Consider the following 20610-nt stretch of genomic DNA (forward strand, 5'->3'; position numbering starts at 1 on the left):
AGATGTTCCACATCAAAAAATTAACAGAAACAATCATATGTATTAGGAAGAGAAGTAGAGACAAAGAGTAGAATAGCCAGAAGGACAGGAGGGTCACCAAAGCATCTCAGGAGTAATTGTATTATGCCGATCAGCTAGAGTCCTAAAAGCTCATAAGAACCATTGTCAGCTGACGTCCTGAAAGCTAAATAGCCACATGAATACAGAGTCCTGGAAGCTAATAAGAAGTATTGTCACATGGCATATGCTAAATAAATAAGAGGGACTAACGGAGAAGGAGAAGGTGGTCAAAGGCTGGGATGTAACCTCCATGAGCACAGGCTGTGCATGTTGGCAACCCAACATGCAGCAGTTTTGCAATTTGTGGAATGTTTACTGGTTTCTCAAAACATCTGGACACTGCTGCAATCGAGGAATGTCAACAGCTGTCTGGCACAATGGCCTTGTCTACCACTATCATTCTTCTTGTTGAATCAATCCCCATAAACTGAGGTGGCTCTAATTTCTAGCAACAATATTCCAAAAACAAATTCCACATGTACCTGGGAGAGCCTGGATGAGGTCTCCCAACATATATATTTTTTGTTCATTGCTGAGAGATCCTACCAACCAATGACGTAAATTGTAGACTGGGACAGAGTCAAATTAGGAAGTATTGGGAGAAGGTCTACAGCATTCAACATTACTGGTGTATACATCTCTTTGTACGGAAGAAAAGGCAGATCCGAAGCAATTGTAATACAAGGGACCAAATCTGAAGCAATTGTAATACACGGGACCAACTGACCTTAAACTTGCATTGGTGTGGAAACACCACCGATCTGCCAGAGCATCTTGAGATTCTGGCAACCCAGAAAGAGTTTGTTATTGGAAAGGTGCGGAGGGTCTGGAGAAAAGGGAGAAGGTTCCTCCATGGCAGGGTAAGGTGTTGAGCGTGGCCTCCTGAAGGATTCCTGTGGCTGACAGACCCCTTCCTTCCCCTCCTTTTGACAGGAGCCATGTTTTGACCAGTCAAATCTAGCCCAAAAGGCAGTGCCATTAATAGCAGCACACAATGGACACGCCAGAAAGCCTACCCCCCTAAGGTTGCCAACCTCCAGGCGAGGTCTGGAGATTTTCTGAAATTACAACTGATAATAAAGATTGGTTCCCTCCAGAGAGAGTGGCGGCTGTGGAGGGTGGGCTGCGTGGCATTTCACCCTGAAGAGGTCCCTCCGTTCTCCCAACCCCGCCCTCCCCAGGCCCCACCCCAACCCAGAGCTGGCAACCGTAGACTCTCCTGTGTCTGTTGTGAGGAGAGAACGCAAGCGACTGTAAGCCGCTTTGAGACTCCTTCGGGTAGAGAAAAGCGGCATATAAGAACCAACTCTTCTTCTAGGAGATGGTTGGTCGGGCAAAGCAGGCGGCTGGCGGTCGGCGCGCAGCAAAAGGGTTACAGGTGGGCGCCCGTACAGGGGAGGCGCCCTTGGGCTGGGCTTCGGCCGGGCGGTCACATGACGGGCGGGCGCCCAATGGCACTCCCGGCCGCCCGGCGGCGCCTCTGCCGAGGAGGTCATGCAAAACCCTCGGCAGCCCCGGGCGGGTGAGCGGGCGGCGACCCTGCAGAGCTCGGTGCCGGGCGAGGGCCATGCGCGCGGGAGAGGCTCTCCGGCCCAGCCCCGGCAGGTAGGCGAAGCTCTTCTCCCCGCCGGGGCTTTGGAGAGCGCGGGAGCGAAGGAAGGGCTCCGGCCGCCGGTCCCGTCACCTGCCTTCGAGGGAGCCGCCCGGCTGAGCTGCACCTGCGCCGGCCAGGTGAGACGCGAGCCTCCGCGGAATCCTACTCCGGACTCGAAAGGGAAGTTGGCTCCGAGGCGGTGCGGGAGGGGAGGTTGGAGGGTTGGGGGTTAACTCCCCCCCCCCAAATAAAGATCCAGTAAAAGAAGAAATACAAAAGGCTGGATCAACCGAAACCTATTAACAGTGGTAAGAGAGAGAGAGAAATAATAGAGGGGGGGGGGGGAGTTTTTAAAGTGAGGAAGAACTAATTTAAAAGTTTCAGGAAGGTTCTGGATTGTGTAGTAAGCCCTCCCCCCTCCCCCTTTAAAAATCCTGCTCCTGCGGGCCTGCTTTCAGGTAGATTCAGGTGGGCAGCAGGACAGAGTTGGAGTCCGGCGGCACTTTGGCGACCAACCCAGGTTTATTTAAGGGTGAAACTTTTTTGGGGGGGTGCTTTAGCCTGCCTGTGCATTCCCACAAAAGTTTCCTTCTAGGGAGTAGTTCTTAGCATGGCCCGGGAGTGTTTAATCAAAAAGAATGAATGGCTTGATTTGGGATGCATTAATTGATTTAGGATTGAACTTTCAATTAATTAATTTGGAATTCTAAGAATCAGAAGGGTTATGAACAGTGGGGGCTTATCCAGCAGGGTTGGGGTTGTAGAACGTGTGGTCAATCCGTGGCCTTTCTCAGAGAAGCATCTCTGGACTCCCTTGGAGCAGGGATCCTCAACCTGTGGTCCTCCAGATGTTCATGGACTACAATTCCCATGAGCCCCTGCCAGCATTTGCTGGCAGGGGCTCATGGGAATTGTAGTCCATGAACATCTGGAGGACCACAGGTTGAGGATCCCTGCCTTGGAGGTCTGCCCCGATCAAACCTACTTAATGAATTGTCCGAGGCTTCCATGGCCAGGGTCAACTGACTATTGCAGGTTTTCTGGACTGTGTGGGCCTGTGGTTTTGGTCCCTGATGCTTCACAGTAACTGTGGCTGCCATCTTCAGAGGTAGGACATGGCACGATGGGGATCTCTCCGTACAAAGGGCTTGGCGGCCATACATGGAGAGCTTCCTATCTTTCCGTGTTCTACCTCTGAAGTTGACAGCCGCTGTTGCTGGCAAAAGTTCGGAAATGAAAACCACCAGATGACAGACACCCAAAAACACCAAAAGACACCAAAACCCCACAACAGCCAAACAAGAGTAACTTCTGAGATCAGGTTATCCTGGGCTACCCAGGCCAGGGCTTATTACACTTAGAAAAGTATAGTATGTTGAGCGTTTTAGGTATAGTTCTGTTTAGGATCGCATGCTTTTGTAAATTCTGTAATGGAACACAGCACACTGAGGAGCGGGGGAATGATGGAGTTATTGGGGAAAGAACGCCTTCCCTGATCTCCCTTGACTGTAGTCGTGGCATTGCCCAGGGCAGAGGAAAACTTTCCCTTGTTATTTGCTGAAACTGGGCTATCGAAATAGATGGGGGTGAGGCCAGCGCCCAGCACGTTGTGAGTCTCGAAAAACATAACCTCTGGCACACAGGTGCGCTTCCCAGGTTGTTTGTCCCAGTTCAGCAAAAGTTTGCTCATGATGACTAAGGCTCCAACTGCCTTGTGCATACTCTTTCCTGTGAGTAATCCATCAGTTAAAGCGGGACTTCCTTGTAGAGGATCGGTCCCATTCAGCCCATGGACCAAGTTGGACACAGCCGTGCTTTTCACACTTAGAAACGCAAAATCCACAAACATTTGCAAAAAGCGTGTCTCATCCAAGTACCCTTGTTTGGAAGTGGGGATTTGAGTGGGGGCAAAAATGGCAAACCTGAGTCTGCAGCTCCATGTTGGGCGGGGGAAGTGCCAGGGTCCAGCCATAGGACTTCCTGGTAGAACTGAAAGCTTAATAAGCAAGTCTGGCAAAATTGCATCCCCCTAGCATAGAAATCACATGGGTAAACTTTCTACAACTTGGCTGGAGTTGCCAAATCAAACTGTTTATAGGCAAAAGGGGAATTGGTTTGCCAACCTCATAACATCAGGGCATCACAATATCTTGATCTGAACACCTTTTGGAGAATAGCTTAGTTGTCTCCAGGGGCAAATCCATAAAGAGCAGGGGTATTTCAATTGAATTTGTTCAATGCAATGTCATCTTTTTAAGTTGGGTTGTGGATTTTATCTGAACCATCCTCTTCTTCCCCCCCCCCCCCCTCCTCCAAGCAACGAAGCTGATTATAAATCCCATACCGGGATTGTTTAAGACCATAATAGTTGGTATTCTGCCATTCTCTGTTTACTGTGGTGTTGTTAGCAGCTGTGTCTGACGGTCTATAAACATATTTTTAAAGAAATCATTTCCTTTGGAGGCTTGGAGAAAGTCAGTGTATAGACCAGGGGTAGTCAAACTGTGGCCCTCCAGATGTCCATGGACTACAGTTCCCATGAGCCCCTGCCAGTTCCCATGAGCCCCTGTAGTCCATGGACATCTGGAGGGCCGCAGTTTGACTACCCTGGTATAGACATTTGGTGTAGATAGGGTTTCTGAAAAAATATTTTGCTCGTCTTGTGATGGAAAGATGTTTGGGGTTACTCTTGTGATGGGGAAGTTGTTTTTAAAAATAGCAGGCCAAAAGGGGCAATGCTAAGCAGAGTTATGCCTTTCGAAATTCATCCATGGACTTGGAAAGGTGTAACTCTGTTTAGGGTTGCACTGAGAAGTAGGGATGATGCTCCTTAAGCCTTCTGTTGCTCAAAAGCAGGTATTGTTGACTTCCAAATTGAAGTTTTGAATTCTCTTTCACATTAAAAAAAAACTCCTTGCAAAGAGAAAACTAGAACCTCAGGGAGAAAGGTTCTGCGTCTGTGCTCGTTTTCTACATGGGGGAAGTTTATAAAACACAGAGAAAGTATTCCAAAAATGAGATCTGCAGCTTGAAGTGGTTTCATTGGGGATGCCAACCTGTAGCTGGGACCTGGGGCTTCCCCTGGAATTATAACTCATCTGCAGACTAAAGAGATCATTTCCCTTGAAGGATGTCTATTTTGGAAGATGAGTTTGGGATTCTAGCCCCCAGCTAGGACCAGAGGGTTCCCTGGAATTATGGCTCATCTCCAGACTAAAGAGATTGAATTCCCCTGGGGACAATGGCTGCTATGGAGAGTGGGCTCCATAGCATTATATTCCACTGAGGTCCCTCCCCGTCCCCAATCCCACCCATTCTAGGCTCCACCTCCAAAGTCTCCAGGCGTTTCCCAACCTAGAGCCGGCAACCCTGGGTGTCATCTTTCCCCCTGCTTCAGGGCAACGCCCCATGTTATTCCAAGCGAATCTTCTTGCATGTGTAAATCGAGTCTTATTCATAACCAATTAGGGGGAAAGTAAACCCCAACTTTTGAAAAGGCTGGCCATGCTTTGTATTGCAGCCTAACCAAGGACTGTGCACCAACTGGGTGGGTCCTGAAAACCGAATACTCTGCTTCTAAGAAAGTAAATGCGAAAGAGGTTCAATTACGTAATATATTCCGGGACACTTAAAAGAAGAGCAAATATTTGTTCAGGGAGGCAAATACAAGTGTTTGGCATAAAACATGCAAACCTTCCTGAAATGGATGGGGGGGGGGAAGCAGTAACAAGACAATCAGAATTCCATAAAACAAATTCACATGCAGGGAACCCAACTGAATGCCAACAACCGTTTACATAAACACTTCCCGTAAATCACCAGTTTTACAGTATTTCTTTTCCCCATTGGACAGTCTAAAGCCCTAGAATGATACTAGGTACCCTTCAGGGATGGATGGAAATGAGCTGCTACTCTTTCAAAAGTTGTATTGGGGGGGTATCCAAACACAGTGTACCAGGAGCATGCACCACCAGAATTCCCCCAGTATGAACAGTCCTGGTTTCATTTGGGCTGATCCTGTGTTGAGTAGGGAGTTGGACTAGATGGCCTATATGGCCCCTTCCAACTCTATGATTGTGTGATTCTGTGAAATGATAGCCTGTGTCAGACAAAATGGCCATCATGTTTATCCAGATGCACTATCAGGGGTAGTCAAACTGCGGCCCTCCAGATGTCCATGGACTACAATTCCCATGCGCCCCTGCCAGCATTCGCTGGCAGGGGCTCATGGGAATTGTAGTCCATGGACATCTGGAGGGCTGCAGTTTGACTACCCCTGATAGTGCATGATCCAAGAATGCACAGTTGGAAACCCTTAACTATTACACCTGAAGAAGGTCTTCTTATATTCTTGGAAATTTGCTGGTCTTACCTGGAAACTCCCCCACTATTAACATGAGTGGTTGGATGGGAGAACTCCAAGGAGCACTACGGGTCATGGCATGGAGGCAGGCAATGGCAAGACACCTTTGAAACGTCCCTTTCCTGGCTTCCAGACAACCCAGCCATTGTAGGATCTCCTGGCTACACGACACACCCGCCATACGACAAATAATTTAAATTACCAGTCGTGTGATTTATTTTTGTATTGTTTGCATTGAGTTCACCGGGTGTGAAGAGAGTGTAATAATTCGGGATCGGCGGATTAAAGATTAGCAGAACGAGAAACAGTTACAAATGCTTTTAATATAAAAAGCTACTCAAACGAATCAGGGACATCGCTCCCCCCCCCCCCAGGAGTTGGAGTGTACGCTACTTCCCTATCCTTTCCTCTTCACCTCTTTCATAATTGAGGGAGGGATGGGATTTTTAGCCATCATGTTAGTAGATTGATGTTTTAATGGGAATTTTAATGGGGTTAGTTGTTGTGACCCGCCTCGAGCCTGTCGGGAGAGGCGGGAAATAAATATCATCATCATCATCATCATCATCATCTTGGACAGCAATCTCAAAGCTTGTTTTTTGTTGGCTCTCCAGATGTCCATGGACTACAATATCCATGAGTCCCTGCATGCTGGACATCTGGGGAGCCACAGTTTGGCCACCCCTAGTCTAGACCATGTGATCTTCTGTCATATCTACAAAGTACCAGGTTTTTTTTTAACCATCAAAATGATAAATTTGGTCGCTATAGAGAGAACGGATGAAAGCTCAGGAAGGGAGTTATGGTGGTTCCAGTCAACTTGCGTCCGTAATATTCCAGCTGTTTTATAATAACCTGTCATGGCCTGGCTTTTTTGACACAGAATGTGTTTACTCTTCCTTCCTTTTGCTCTTTCTCTTTTTTAAAAAAACCCCAAACGCTATTTAATAGGATCTCTAATCACATAATGGATCTGCTGTACTTATTATAGAACAGTTGTAATTCAAGCAAATGTTATTGTCTGGGCGGTTGTGGTGGAAAGGTTACAGTCTTTTTTCTTTCCATGCGAGTGCCTTGACTTGTGCATCTTGTAATGCATCTACCTCCTCCTCTCCTTAGGGATGCCAGCCTCCAGGTGGGCCCTGGGGATGCCCTGGAATTATAGCTCACCTCCAGGCAACAGAGATCTGTTTCCCTGGAGAAAATGGCATTATACCTCAGTTGAAGTCTCTTCCTTCCTCAAACCCCACCCTCTGTGGGCCCCAAAGTCTCTAGGTATTTCCGTACCCAGAGCTGGTGACCCTATCTTTCCCATAACCTAACTAAGAGGGAAGCAGTTGGAGAACAAGTCTCCAGCTTGCTAGCTGAAACAAGGAACCTAAGAACCCGGCTACCTCAAGCAAGTTCTGGCGTAGAAAGTTCCTAAATAAATGAAATCTCCCAGATCAGTTTCCCCTCTAGCCCAATGTCCTCTTCACACAATGGCGCACAGAGGCCAAGGCCTTCCCTTGCCTTGGATTTGGAGGTCTGCCATCTTGGTATACGAAGGTTTTCCTTTAGTCACTCTGGCTGGTAGCCGTTGATGGAGAGGTCTTCATTAAGTATTGGGCTGCCAGCTCTGGGTTGAGCTATACCTGGACCTTTGGGGGGGTGGAGCCCAGGGATGGTGGGCGGGAGAGAGGGACCACAGCAGGGTATTGCCTTCCCTGCCATAGAGCCCGCCTTCCAAAGCAGCCATTTTCTCCCAGGGAACTAATTTGGTTGTCTGGAGATCAACTGTAATAGCAGACAGTCTTCGGGTGCCACCTTGTTATTGTTGTTAGGTGTGAAGTCGTGTCCGACCCATCACGACCCCATGGACAATGATCATCCAGGCCTTCCTGTCCTCTACCATTCCCCGGAGTCCATTTAAGTTTGTGCCTACTGCTTCAGTGACTCCATCCAGCCACCTCATTCTCTGTCGTCCCCTTCTTCTTTTGCCCTCGATCGCTCCCAGCATTAGGTTCTTCTCCAGGGAGTCCTTCCTTCTCATGAGGTGGCCAAAGTGTTTGAGTTTCATCTTCAGGATCTGGCCTTCTAAGGAGCAGTCAGGGCTGATCTCCTCTAGGACTGACCGGTTTGTTCGCCTTGCAGTCCAAGGGACTCGCAAGAGTCTTCTCCAGCACCAGAGTTCAAAAGCCTCAATTCTTTGACGCTCGGCCTTCTTTATGGTCTAACTTTTGCAGCCATACATTGCAACTGGGAATACCAAAGCCACCTAGAGTTTGGCAATCAGGTGCCACCTAGAGTTTGGCAATCCTAGTTGTGTCTGTAGATCTGAGGACTGAGCTTGAGATCGGTTTACAATGTAATTGACCAATGCCTGGCTAGATCCCATCTGCTGGATCTAGTCAATTTCAGCTGAAATTAACCAGTGGCGTGCACTGGTGGGAAGATCCATTGTTTGCCTGTGTATATAAATTTTGTCCGCCTCTGAAACTGTGGATTTAATACTAGTTTTCTATGAAATTTTAAAAGGCATTGCAGTTATTTAATGGGGAACTCATATCACCATCATCCTCTCTTTCTCTCTCTGTCTCTGTCTCTCTCTCTTTCACACACACACAGAGGCACACAATGGGATATAAAATGTCTTGGGAGAGGGAGATTTTAATAGTGAACTCCTCCACAGAGGCCGTGCATTTTCCAAAACAAACAAAGGAACTGGCAAGAAGAAAGGGCATTTAAAAGAAGAAAACATTAAAAGAAAACTGTAAATGACCCAGGTAGTGGCTTCTGGTGCCATTCAGCCTCTTGGTCTGTGAATGAAGGACAATCTTGCTTCAGGGAAGAGACATCTGCATATGGGAGGGGGGAGAGACATTTTGGTGCCCAAGGAGGACAGTCCCTAAGGCATTCTGCTGTCCAGCCATTGACTCCCTCTCCAGAATTTAGTAGCGAAAGATCTGGAGCTGAGCTTTGATTGAATGGCTATTTGAAAACCATTCATTAAAACCATTGTCCTTTCGGTGCAAGTTTTATATCAGCAATTGGGCCCTTTCCGCAGTGATCCACCCTGAAGGGGAACAAACATTGATTCCAACTAAACAGCATTTCAACTTTTCTTTCAGTTGACTTTGTATCTATATATTTTGTCAAGTCACAGTCAACCAATGATGACCCCATAGGGCAGGCTATCTCAACCAGGGTTTCGCGATACACACCTGGGCCTTCCAGATGCTAAAGGTGCTACTTGAGATCTGCTTTGCCAGCACAAGATGTAGACAAAAGACTCAAGATTGTGGCTTGAAATGCTTGGTTTTTCCCCCAGTCCCCTTCTTTCAAGCCTGATAAAGAGATTTGAAGAATTCAAAAGCTTATAGGCTGTTTTATGTCACTTAGTGTGCATAACCTTATTAAAAATATTACATGGATGTTGTTTTGGGATTTTGCAATGGACCAGCGTGTCTGCCTGGAATCTCTGCCTATAAATAGCTATTTAAAACCCTGGGTAGCTGCTGTTTTAAAAACACACGCAATTAAATGGGTTTCTGTATTTGGTATGCGTGCCGGAGGCAGTATAAATCCCTTTGGTTAACAAAAGACACAATACAAGCACAAGGTGCCAGTGGTTTGCTATTAAGGATTATGTGCTCTTTTCTTGACCTGTTGAACAATTCTACACGCTCCTGTTTCCTCTACTGCCTCCCCCCCCTGACATTTACCTTCTTCCCATTAATGCCCCATTTCCTTTCCTCAAAGGTCTCCAATTAGAATTGGCAGTCTCCAGGTAGGACCTGAGGATCCCCCAATTCTGGGGGATCCTCAGGTCCTACCTGCAGACTGCCAATTCTAATTGCTGTAATTCTACAGCTCATCTCCAGACTATAGAGATCAGCGATCCTGAAGAAAACAGATGTTTTGGAGCAACCTTTCCCAACCAGGGTTTTGTGAAACCACGGGGTTTCTTGATGCCCCTGGAAGGGTTTTTCCAAATGGGTCAGAGGTAATTTATTTGTTAAACATTTGGATAGCGCCCTTACTACTAACTAGAGCTGACTCTCCAGGGATTTCCCAACCCAGAGCTGGCAACCCTATGTGAGCATAACAAAGAACTGCTGCCATGTATTATAGGAGGCAGTGGAAAGGCTTGTGTGGAACCAGGATTGTGTCCTGCTACACCACTGTTCCCAATCAGGCTACTCGCCTTGGTGACCATTCTTGCATTCCCTCTCCCATTTGACAGTGTTTATGTTGGCACGTATAGAAGCCCTCCCTAACTCTAGGCAATTCAGTTTCTCTGCGTTTTTCAGCACGAATGGATGGAGAAACCAACATGGGACACTGATCAGGGTTGATTCCTGACTGAACGCTGAGTCCAAGAGATGAGAGTGAATTCTGCTCTGTCCCTCCTCTACCATTATTCTACTTGTCCTCAATTCAAAATTGTTAGTGCCATGAGTTCAGAGGTGGACACGGACCCTGGAAGTTATTTGCACTCTTTCTGGTGACCACAGCTTGGTGCAACGAAGAACTGAACTGAACCACACACACACACACACACACACACAAAATCCTGAAAACCCCAACTTATATACAAGTACAATAATTAAAATTGTCCTGCCAGTGCATGCTATTGGTCAGTCTCACTTTAAACTGACTGGATCCTGGCAGACAGGATCTAGCTGTGCATTGGCTAATTGTAGTGCAGACTTGGGCCTCAAGCTTGGTCCTTAGCCGGTCTGCAGACACAACAAACAGCCTTGATTCCAGCAATCTTCTCTCTTTCTGTACTGCCTTAAAAAGTATGCTTCACCAACCTAATCCATCTGGATGGATTAGGTCTTACTAAACATGAATGAAGGTTAGGGATGCCAGCCTCCAGGTAGGACCAGGGGATCCCCTAGAATTACAGTTCATCTTTCAGGCAACAGAGATCAGTTCCCCTGGAGAAAATGACCACATAGAAAGTGGATGTATGGCACTGCAGTTCAAGGCACTCCCCTCCCCTTCACCCTTTGTAGGATCCACCCCCAAAGTCTCCAGGTTTTCCCCAACCAGAGCTGGCAGCTCTAATGAACGACGACAGAACTTTGTATTTGTTATTTATTTGTTATTTATTTGTTATTTATTTTATTTTGCTCAACCTTTAACAAAGGGCTCTGCACCCTGGAGCCGATTGTGGCATCAAATGTGTGTGCGTGTTGTGCAATCAAGTTGCTTCCAACCGATGGGTGACCCTTTGAATTAATGACCTCCCAAACATCCTGTCACTTACAGACTTGCAGAGGCCTGCAAAGTGAAGGTCAGGTTTCTCCATCTCAAGCCAGGTCTTCCTCTTTTCCTGCTGCCTTCAGTTTTTCCTAGCCTGATGGTCTTTTCTAGCGATCCTTGTCTTCTCATGCTATGACCAAAGCACGGCAGCCTCCGTTGGGTCATCTTAGCTTCCAGGGCGAGTTCAGACTTCGACTTGGTGGCGTCAAATAGGGCTTAAGTTCAGGTATGCTGGAGGGCAGGTGGGGCATTGGCAGTATAAATGCTGTGATGTTTGCCACCGCTAGGATCCTGTTTGCATGGGAAAGCCTCATATGAATGTTTACGTCAGTGGTCCCCAACCTGCGGTCTGCGGCCCGGTGCCGGGCCGCAAAGGCCAGGGTGCTGGGCCGCGGTTCCCTCTCCCCGCCCCCCCCCACAGTAAAAAACTTCCCAGGCCGCAAGCTTGCGGCCCGGGAAGCTTCTTACTGCAGGAGGGGGGGGAGAGGGAATAAGGGCCGCACATGCGCCTTGCGCGGCTGAAATCGCGCATGCGCAAAAGTGCCACGCATGCGCGATTTCGGTCGCGCAGCGCGCCTGCGCGACCAAGCATGCGCAATGCGCGGGTGTGGCCGTCACCCTGCCAGTCCCCAGCCAAAAAAAGGTTGGGGACCACTGTTTTAGATATTAAAATAAATACTTTAATTTAAAAAATACCTTAATTAAAAAAATAAAGGCAATGGTGGGTGATGACTTTTGTGGAGCTGCAGAAAGTTCGACAGAAAGAGAAAAGCCCGAGGTAAACAGTTGCCGGTAATCCACGCATAGATTTATTCGATGCAGTCTCACGTCTGTTTATGACTAGTGATCGCTTGTGCGTGCCATTTCCTAATGAAGGCCTCATAACAACCTGTGTTTGGCTCACAGAAACTTTATGGATTATTAATCAGCATGTAAACTATTAGTAATGCTAAGTGGTATATGTATTCCGGTTATGCAACTGGCCCTTCAATTTGAGGTTGCCAGTCCCTGCTTTAATGATTGCACAGCAGGTAGAAATTAAACCAGGAAACAATGCCTTTCTGCTTTTGGAATGGCCTTTCTGCTTTTGGAAAAGCTTCTACCTTCTCTGTCACCCACACACCTGAGTAAACCAGAAGACGTAGGCAGGGGTAGTCAAACTGCAGCCCTCCAGATGTCCATGGACTACAATTCCCATGAGCCCCTGCCAGCTGTTAAACTTGAATTACTTGTGTAATCCTGCAGTTCATAATGGGTATTGCCCCGCCAAAGCACTCATTTGAGTTATCCAGGAAGGAATATGGATGTTAAATGGACTTCCCTTTCCCAATTTAGTGTCTGAAAGAGGTCATTGTCTCTTTCAAGATGAAAGAAATCCTTGCTGCCACCCTGGAACTTGCAGATTCGCTTGACCTGCTTTGGGTGGGGCGTGGAAAGGGCAATATTTGCCTGCCGTGGTTCTATTCTTTCCATGTTTGTTTTGTTGTATTATCACTCCCCTCCATCTGTGAATTTATCAGATGTCACATGGGTTGATGTCAAGCTAGAGCTTCCGTTGTATGAAGACCAGGACTTGTTTGCCAAGTGTTTCTAAAGCCCCCCCAAAGCATCTTGCCTGCATTGCTGTGATGTCTGTTGAAATGGCAGCACGGGAATGGCACACTTGCTTAGCCAGGTTTTCTTTTATGATCCCTTTATCTTTGAATGGCAGTCAGAGATGCGCAAAGAGAGCCAGTTTGGTTGTAATGGTTAGGAGTGCGGACTTCTAATCTGGCATGCACTCCCCCACATGCATCCAGCTGGGTGACCTTGGGCTTGCCACGGCACTGAGAAAACTGTTCTGACTGAGCAGTGATATCAGCGCTCTCTCAGCCTCACCCACTTCACACGGTGTCTGTTGTGGCAGAGGAAAGGGAAGACAAATGTAAGCTGCTTTGAGACTCCTTTGGGTAGAGAAAAGCGGCATATAAGAACCAACTCTTCTTCTTCTTCAAATAAAGCAAGGTGGAACTTCCCCCTTGGTTTCAGCTTCATCTAGGGGGGCCAGGCCCCCCCTCCATGGACATTGGTGGGTGATAAGGAGAGGCCAGATCCAGGTTGGGAAACGCATGGAGATTTGGGGATGGAGCTTGAGGAGGTCAAGGATTTGAGTTACAATGTCTTAGCGGCCACCTTCCAAGGTGACCACCTGGAGATCAGTTGTAATCCCAAAAGATCTCCAGGCACCACCTAGAGATTGGCAACCCTAGTTGCTGGTAATCAGAATCTGAACTGCATGGAGTGATGGTAGCAGCCATTTTGTGGTTGGCTCCGCCTCCTGCGGCAGCCATTTTGTGGCAACAGTTTTGTTCCTGTGCCTGCCATGCCACGCCATGTCAGAATTCCAATTGTGCCGCTTCTGCGCAGTATTTACTTTTAAGAACTGGTTGTTTGTTTTTCACAACCTGCTTTTCACTACCCAAAGGTAGTGGCTTACCAACACCTTTCCCCTCCTCTCCCCACAACAGACCCCCCTGGGAGGTAGGTGAGGTTGAGAGGTCTCTGAGTGAACTGGGACTGGCACAAGGTCACCCAGCTGGCTGCATGTGGGGGAGAAGTGGAGAATCAAACCCAGATTAGAGGCCACTACTCTTAGCCACTACACCAACTGGCTCTCTAAAATTAACTGGAAAAACTTCTAGAGCAAGAGCAGGAGAAAAGTACCAACTCTAAAATAGGAGGGATAAAGAATCAAGGGGAATTATATCCACTTGGGTGGATTTTTATGGCTAAATTCTAAATAAGGCCTTATTGGGGAAAGATGTCATATAACTTACACTGTGTGACATCCTAAACAACCTTATTGTATTTTCAGCTTAAAGTTAATTGTGCAGTTTGGGGCTGATAACTGGGGAAACACAGAGCCTATTCTTCTTCAGGGGGTGGGATGGTGGTGGATTAAATGGCTTGTTGGCCTGACTCCAGACAATCCTAAATCTCTTAAAGGGACAAATGCTTTGTCCGGCTCTTTCAAGTATTGTTCCAGTGCAGGGCTACAAAAGACTGTAAATAACATCCAGATAAAGAGACCAAATACCTTTTTCAAAAAAAAATTAATTCGATAGCAGGATAAAAATAGAAACCAAATCACAACAGCTTTTTCTGTTTGTGGACTTTCAGCTCGCCCAGTGGTGGATGAAGCAGCTTTTTGTCACTGTGAAAAAACAGTTCTTTTAATATGAACTGCATCTGTCAAGGACTTGCAGTCTTGTAATGCAACAGGGAAGGGTACTCCTGTATGTATTTATTGTTGTGAGATTTTGTGTGCTGTTTCCTAATGAAGGACTCACAACAGCCTGTGTTTGGGCTGTGGAGACTTCATGCATTCTTGATCCGCATGTTTAAATTGTAACTAAGGTTAAGGGGGGGCTGTTCGGTGATGCCTGTGGACTCTCTTCCAGTGGCTGTTCGTACCAAATGTGATTTGACTTGGATTCCTTCGCTATGGTGACTTCTGATCTGGATGCTGAAGACTGCTGACTTGAGTGGGGTATAATGTGGCCATCTTCTCCAGGTGAACTGATCTCTGTCACCTGGAGATCTGTTGGAATCCCAGGATCTCCAGCCACCTATCCTAGGTAGAGACTCCTACCTCTCCATCCATCCCTGCTTCACACAGCCTTTAGTGACTGGCTACCAAGTGTGGGCATGTGCGCCAATTGCTTTAAGAAGCATTGCTCTGGCAGCAAGATGATTTGAAAAGTTATGTCCATCCATGCCATCAAGTGGTGCGGCAGCAGTCATTTGAGCCAGCTTGGTGTGGTGGTTAAGAGCAGTGGCTTCTAATCTGGTGAGCTGGTTTTAAATCCCTGCTCCTGCCCATGCAGCCAGCTGGGTGACCTTGGGCTTGTCACAGCCCTGATAGTACTGTTCTGACCGAGCAGTAATATCAGAGCTCTCTCAGGGCCATTCCGCGCAGAAAAAAAAAATGCCTTATGCTAATACAATGACATAACACTAAAAAAGAAATGTGCCGGAATTCCTCATCTGTTGGCTCCTCTGCTGCTGTGTAGCGCTTCCTGGCATTTTGCCCACCTGCTTATAATGATGGAAAGGGGAACAGGCTAGATACACTCCTTTCTTCTGCCTGTCAATCAAAACAGGCAGCCAATCACCTTTCTCGCTCTTTTAAAGAGACCACGACGCCTGCAATTCTTTTTTTTTAAGTTCCTTATTCATTTAAGCACATATGCACTTATTCATGGATGCATAGGGCTCCTTTCCCTGCAAGCGCTCTTGCAATCGGTAGCCTGGAAGCTTTAAAAAAAATGGAATCCCCTGCATGCACTTTAAAATGGAGGACGCAGGAGCCGGTTTTCAGATGTAACTCTGGATGTTTACGAGGTCTTATAAAACGCCAAAAATATGGCGTTTGCAAAAGGTAAAACTCCCACTTATTTAATCAGGTGCGGAATGGCCCTCAGCCTCACCTATATCAGGGTGTCTATTGTGGGGAAAGGAAGGGACAGCGATCGTAAGCCCCTTTCGGACTCCTCGTGAGCAGGGCTATGATAGAGCTGACTGATCTATTCGTAGTCCTTCTGAGTCACATGTTGTTTGTTAATATCAGTGAAATCGGAAAACATAACATACCCAGTAACCTCAAGGTCAGCAGAGAGGATGGATTGGTCTCTGGCTCCCATTGCTGCTCAGTGTTTTTATTCCAAGAGCCAATGCAGTGGGAGTGAATCAAGGAAACAAATGATTACTCACCCTAATTAATGGATGTAATGCTTTCAGCCCTAATGACTGATCTGATATTTGGGGATCCAGAACTGAGGCAATTGCCATAAAGCATAATTACCACAAGGTCATTTAGGAACTCCTAGCAGAGATATAATCCACACACCAAAGGGCTCCCATCCCCCACCAGAAGAAGAAGAAGAGTTGGTTTTTATGGCCCACTTTTCTCTACCCGAAGAAGTCTCAACTCGGCTTAAAGTCGCCTTCCCTTCCTCTCCCCGCAACAGGCACCCAGTGAGGTAGATGGGGCTGAGAAATCCCTGATGTTAGCACTCTGTGAGAACAGCTCTAACAGGATTGTGACTAGCCCAAGGTCACCCAGTTGGCTGCATGTGGAAGAGTGGGGAATCAAGCCCAGCTCACCAGATTAGAAGTCACTGCTCTTAACCACTATACCAGAATACTATTGCAATCTCTTCACCTTTTTTTTTTTGGTTCTGTTGTAAATTCTGGGGTTTCAGACTAAGAATCTGCAGCTCAAATTTCTACAGAAAGGCTTGTGTGTCATGCGTCCTTCATTTTAACCCAGGAGACTTACAAAAGCATGCTACTGCTGGCTAACAACAGGGCAAGTGGAGTCTCTCATAGGGAAATAAATGAGAATGATACCAGTTCTGCAAATATCATACCATCACCCACTCAGCAGCAAGATATAAGGCGAAAGCAATGAAGGTATTAGTAGAGAGTCTATGATCATCAAGCAGTAATAAAAGTCAAACTAAAACTAGTCTAAGGAAGGAGAAAAACTCACACATTTTTCTAAAATAGACTAAAGATGCTTTTATTATCAACCCGGGAAAAGATTCCAGTACCAATGTAGTTCTTGTTGGCAAGTTTGAATATGCAAAGGAGTGGCACACCAGCCTGCTTAAAAGAATTACATAGTTTGTATTGTGAAGAGAAACTACTATATATAGAAAGAGGAGAGAAGCTAGCCTGTCTGGCCGGCTAGCTGTTGTCTGCAGTCATTGTATTGTTCAAATGCTGTTCTGGAGGCAAGCAGGGAGGAGATGTGCTGAAAAAGCAAGAAGTCTCCAGTTAAGCCAATCAGGACACCGAAAGAGATAATTTGAAAATCATAAAGAAGTTCCTACCCCATTTATGTTAACTATGCATCTCCTCTGCTGCTCTCTGCAGGACAGCTCTTATATTCTGCTCAATTATGCACACTGCAGATTCCAGAGGATCGCCAAGTCCCACCCGGAGGCTGGCATCCCTGACTCTTTCTGAGTTCTTCTGAACCGTCCACTGCTCCAGTGAAGTAGAGAAAACCCAGGGACAAACATAGGACAGACATAGTGAAAAGGGAGGCAAAAATTAGAAGTTGACGTAGGTTGTGCCACCAGAGATTAATAGCTGTCCAAAGCAGAGTGGGTGAAAGGTGTATAAATGTAAAAATGAGGGAAGAAGCGGAACTTGTCCAAAAGCAATGAAGGAAGAAAATTAAAACTGGGCTGTAATACAAGCAGTCAATATAAACAAATTAGAAAGCATACAATAGACTCTGTGTGTGTGAGAGAGACAGACAGACAGACATCCAAAGCAAAGAGGGCAGGATGTCCCAAGAGCGGCATATATGTGTGCACTCATTAACCAACAGAACAAAATAAGGGGTGCAATATAAAATATATCAGATTTGTAATGAATAAGGAAAAAAGCTGAACGCATATGTTCAGTCAGTACAAAGAAACAAGCATGGTAGAGAACCACATTCTGTAGATGCACACAGATGTACCTATCACTGTGGGTTTAAGCTGACCACTTTTGGGCCAAATGTACAGTCAAAGTACCCCATCTGATTTGGACTAGGTTTTAGCATGTAAACCTTCATCTATAGGGTTGCCAGTTCCAGGTTGGAAAATACCTGGGGATTTGGGGAGGTGGAGCCTGTGGAGTGTGGGGTTTGATGCGGCGTAGTGGGAAATGTCTCTTGCCTGGCAGCCAGAATGTCTTAGGGTCTCCTTGCTGTACAATAAATATGTAAATAAATAATGTGTGTAAATAGGCAACTGTGATGTCAAATGCTGGAAATGCATCACCTGAATTCTAAGTTTTTTTAAAGAGGCCACCTGACACATGCAGCTGCCATAGTGTAGAAATATCTGTTGGCAGAGTTTAAATATGCAAAGAGTTGCACAGCACCAAGCCGCTTAAAAGAATAAAGTAGTTTTATTATAAAGAGAAACAACTTTGTGAAGAAAGAGGAGAGAAAGGCATAACCGTCTAACAGTTCTGTCGTGGAGGCAAGCAGGGAGGAAGCGTGCTCCAAGGAACAGGAAGTCTCCCAATGAACCAATCGGGATAAAGCAGGAGTCTGTCTGCAAAATGTCAAGAACTTCGTAATCTAACTACGTGAACCCCACACCTCCTTTTGAACCATGCACCCTACAGATCTAGCATTATCCAGTATTATCAACTGAGCTGTAATTGAGTGATGTCCCTAAATGTGGGAAAGGAAATCCTTCCTCCAACAGAAGGATTAGGAATTAACAAAGCCTACTGAAGCGTTAATTAATGGGCTTTTCCCATCGCAGGCTACCCAGGCCTCAAAAAAAAGTCTCCATTAACAGCGAGGTGCGGAGAGCCAGTGTGGAGGAACCGGAGGGAAGGGAACTGCATGGAGAGATAACCTGAGGGATGATCATTAACACTGTGCTCTTTATGCATCGAGGACACCCCCTCCCTCCAGGAGTCACACCCCAGTCAGCTGAGCCGCCAGCCGTCTTCTCCAGGAGGGTGCAAAAGAGTTGGCCCAGGTGGGGATTTCACTCTTGGAATGCAGCTAGAATTGTCAGGTGATGGATGGAGGCACCTTTGGAGGGAAAGGAAAACGTTCCATCTCTGGCGTTCAGCAGCTCTGTGGCAGGCAGCAGTTGGCCAACGGCTCCCTAACGCCTGTTTCCCAGCCCTCAAATAGCTGACAAAGATTAATTGAGACTCAGAGGTGCAGACCAATTCTGGGGCAGCTTGAGAAGTTAGGCGTCCCCATCCTCTACCTTTCTGCAGAGGTCACTGGCCTTGTGGGAGCAAGCCAAGCAGAGTCACCCGTGCCCAGGGGCTGCCTCTCGGAGGACAGGGTGGCTTGACTTGGTCTTTCCCTTGGAACGCTGTGTGAGGTAGGCTAGGCGGAAAGAGACAGTGGCTGGCCCGAAGTCAGCCAGCGAGCTGCCAAGGCATCTAGGTATCTGAACCTAGCTCTTCCTGGCCTGGGCCACTAATGCCCACACCCAACAGCACTTCAGTTTGGGTTCCCTACTTTCTACGATGGCCTCGTTGGTTGATGTTTTGTGAAAGGCAGGTATATTTGAATCCCACAGCGGAGAGGAACAAGAGGGAAGGGAACTACATGGAGAGAGAGCCTAAGGGATGGTAAGTCTCTGCTCTATATGCAACGAGGACACCACCTCCCTCCAGTAGCCACACCCCAGTCCATTTGGGAGAAAGGGCTGGTGTGTCCCACTAGGGCAGCGATGGCCAAACGGTAGCTCTCCAGATGCCCATGGACTACAATTCCCATGAGCCCCTGCCAGCATGCTGGCAGGGGCTCATGGGAATCGTAGTCCATGGGCATCTGGAGAGCCACTGTTCTGCCACCCCTGCACTTGGGCCACCCGACCTTTCCCCTCATGAGTCAGGGAGAAGAAGAGAGCTGGGGGTTTTGTATCCTGCTTTTCGCTACCAGAAGGAGGCTCCATGCCGCTTACACTCACCTCCCTTCCCTCTCCCCACAACAGACACCCTGTGAGGTAGGTGGGGCTGAGAGAGCACTGAGAGCACGGTGACTGGCCCAGGGTCACCCCGCGGGCTGCATGTGGAGGAGGAGTGGGGAATCCCGGTCCTCCAGATTAGAGGCCTCCGCTCTTCAGCACTACCCTGAGCTCGCTCCATGATGGCAAGGCCAAAGGAACTAACCATACGGAGTCCTCTGTAGGTGGGCATTTTGGACTCCCCCAAAGCCTTCTTACGGCATGCAAAAAGCCTGAGGTGTACAAGTCCTTTGATATCCCACATCGCTGAAATCTGTTTTGAGAACAATGTTTCCCGATTCTTTCAAAAGAGGTGCCTGTTCTAAGGTTACTTATTCACTGACCAGAAGTCTCTAGCAGATGAAGGGTTAACAAAAGAGGGGGGGTGTATTTGCACAGATGAACCTGCCAAACCAGAGAATACATTATTTGCATTCATGAAAATTCACCCCCCCCTTCAAAAAAAAAAGTTTCACCAAGGAGGAAGTTCAAAGTTCACTTACATGGTTCTGGGTAGAAATTTTGGACCCAGACATGGAGTTATTTTAATACCAGATTCAGAGCAGGCATGTAATTCACATGTGGCTGTGTAAATGCTGAAAAGCAGCACATGTGAAGGTTTCACCATTTAGATCCCTCCTTTGCTTGAAAGAACTGTTGTGCCTGCTGATATTAAATGAGAAGTAAAGTACTAGTCCTCAGCTCAGCCTGTTCACTAGTGAGCCTGGTACAATCAGATGCGTCCCGCATTTGAAATCTGGAAGTTGTGGCCCACCTTGCAGGGTCATTGTAGAGATTACGTGAGAAGCCTG

The 20610-nt window shown here is 47.1% G+C and overlaps 1 protein-coding gene across 2 annotated transcripts in view; it reads left to right on the forward strand.

Moving 5' to 3' along the window:
- Positions 1 to 1490: 1490 nt before the first annotated feature.
- The window catches only part of PGCKA1 (PDCD10 and GCKIII kinases associated 1), a 40083-nt gene continuing 20963 nt past the window's right edge, over positions 1491 to 20610 (forward strand). Inside the window, exon 1 of one of the 2 annotated variants that reach the window (XM_077301660.1) lies at positions 1491 to 1791. The gene's annotated coding sequence lies outside the window, so the exon portion shown is untranslated. The remainder of the gene's footprint in view (positions 1792 to 20610) is intronic. The other variant, XM_077301659.1, reaches the window with a different exon arrangement.

Source organism: Paroedura picta, chromosome 10, assembly GCF_049243985.1.
Source record: "Paroedura picta isolate Pp20150507F chromosome 10, Ppicta_v3.0, whole genome shotgun sequence".
Taxonomy (NCBI): domain Eukaryota; kingdom Metazoa; phylum Chordata; class Lepidosauria; order Squamata; family Gekkonidae; genus Paroedura; species Paroedura picta.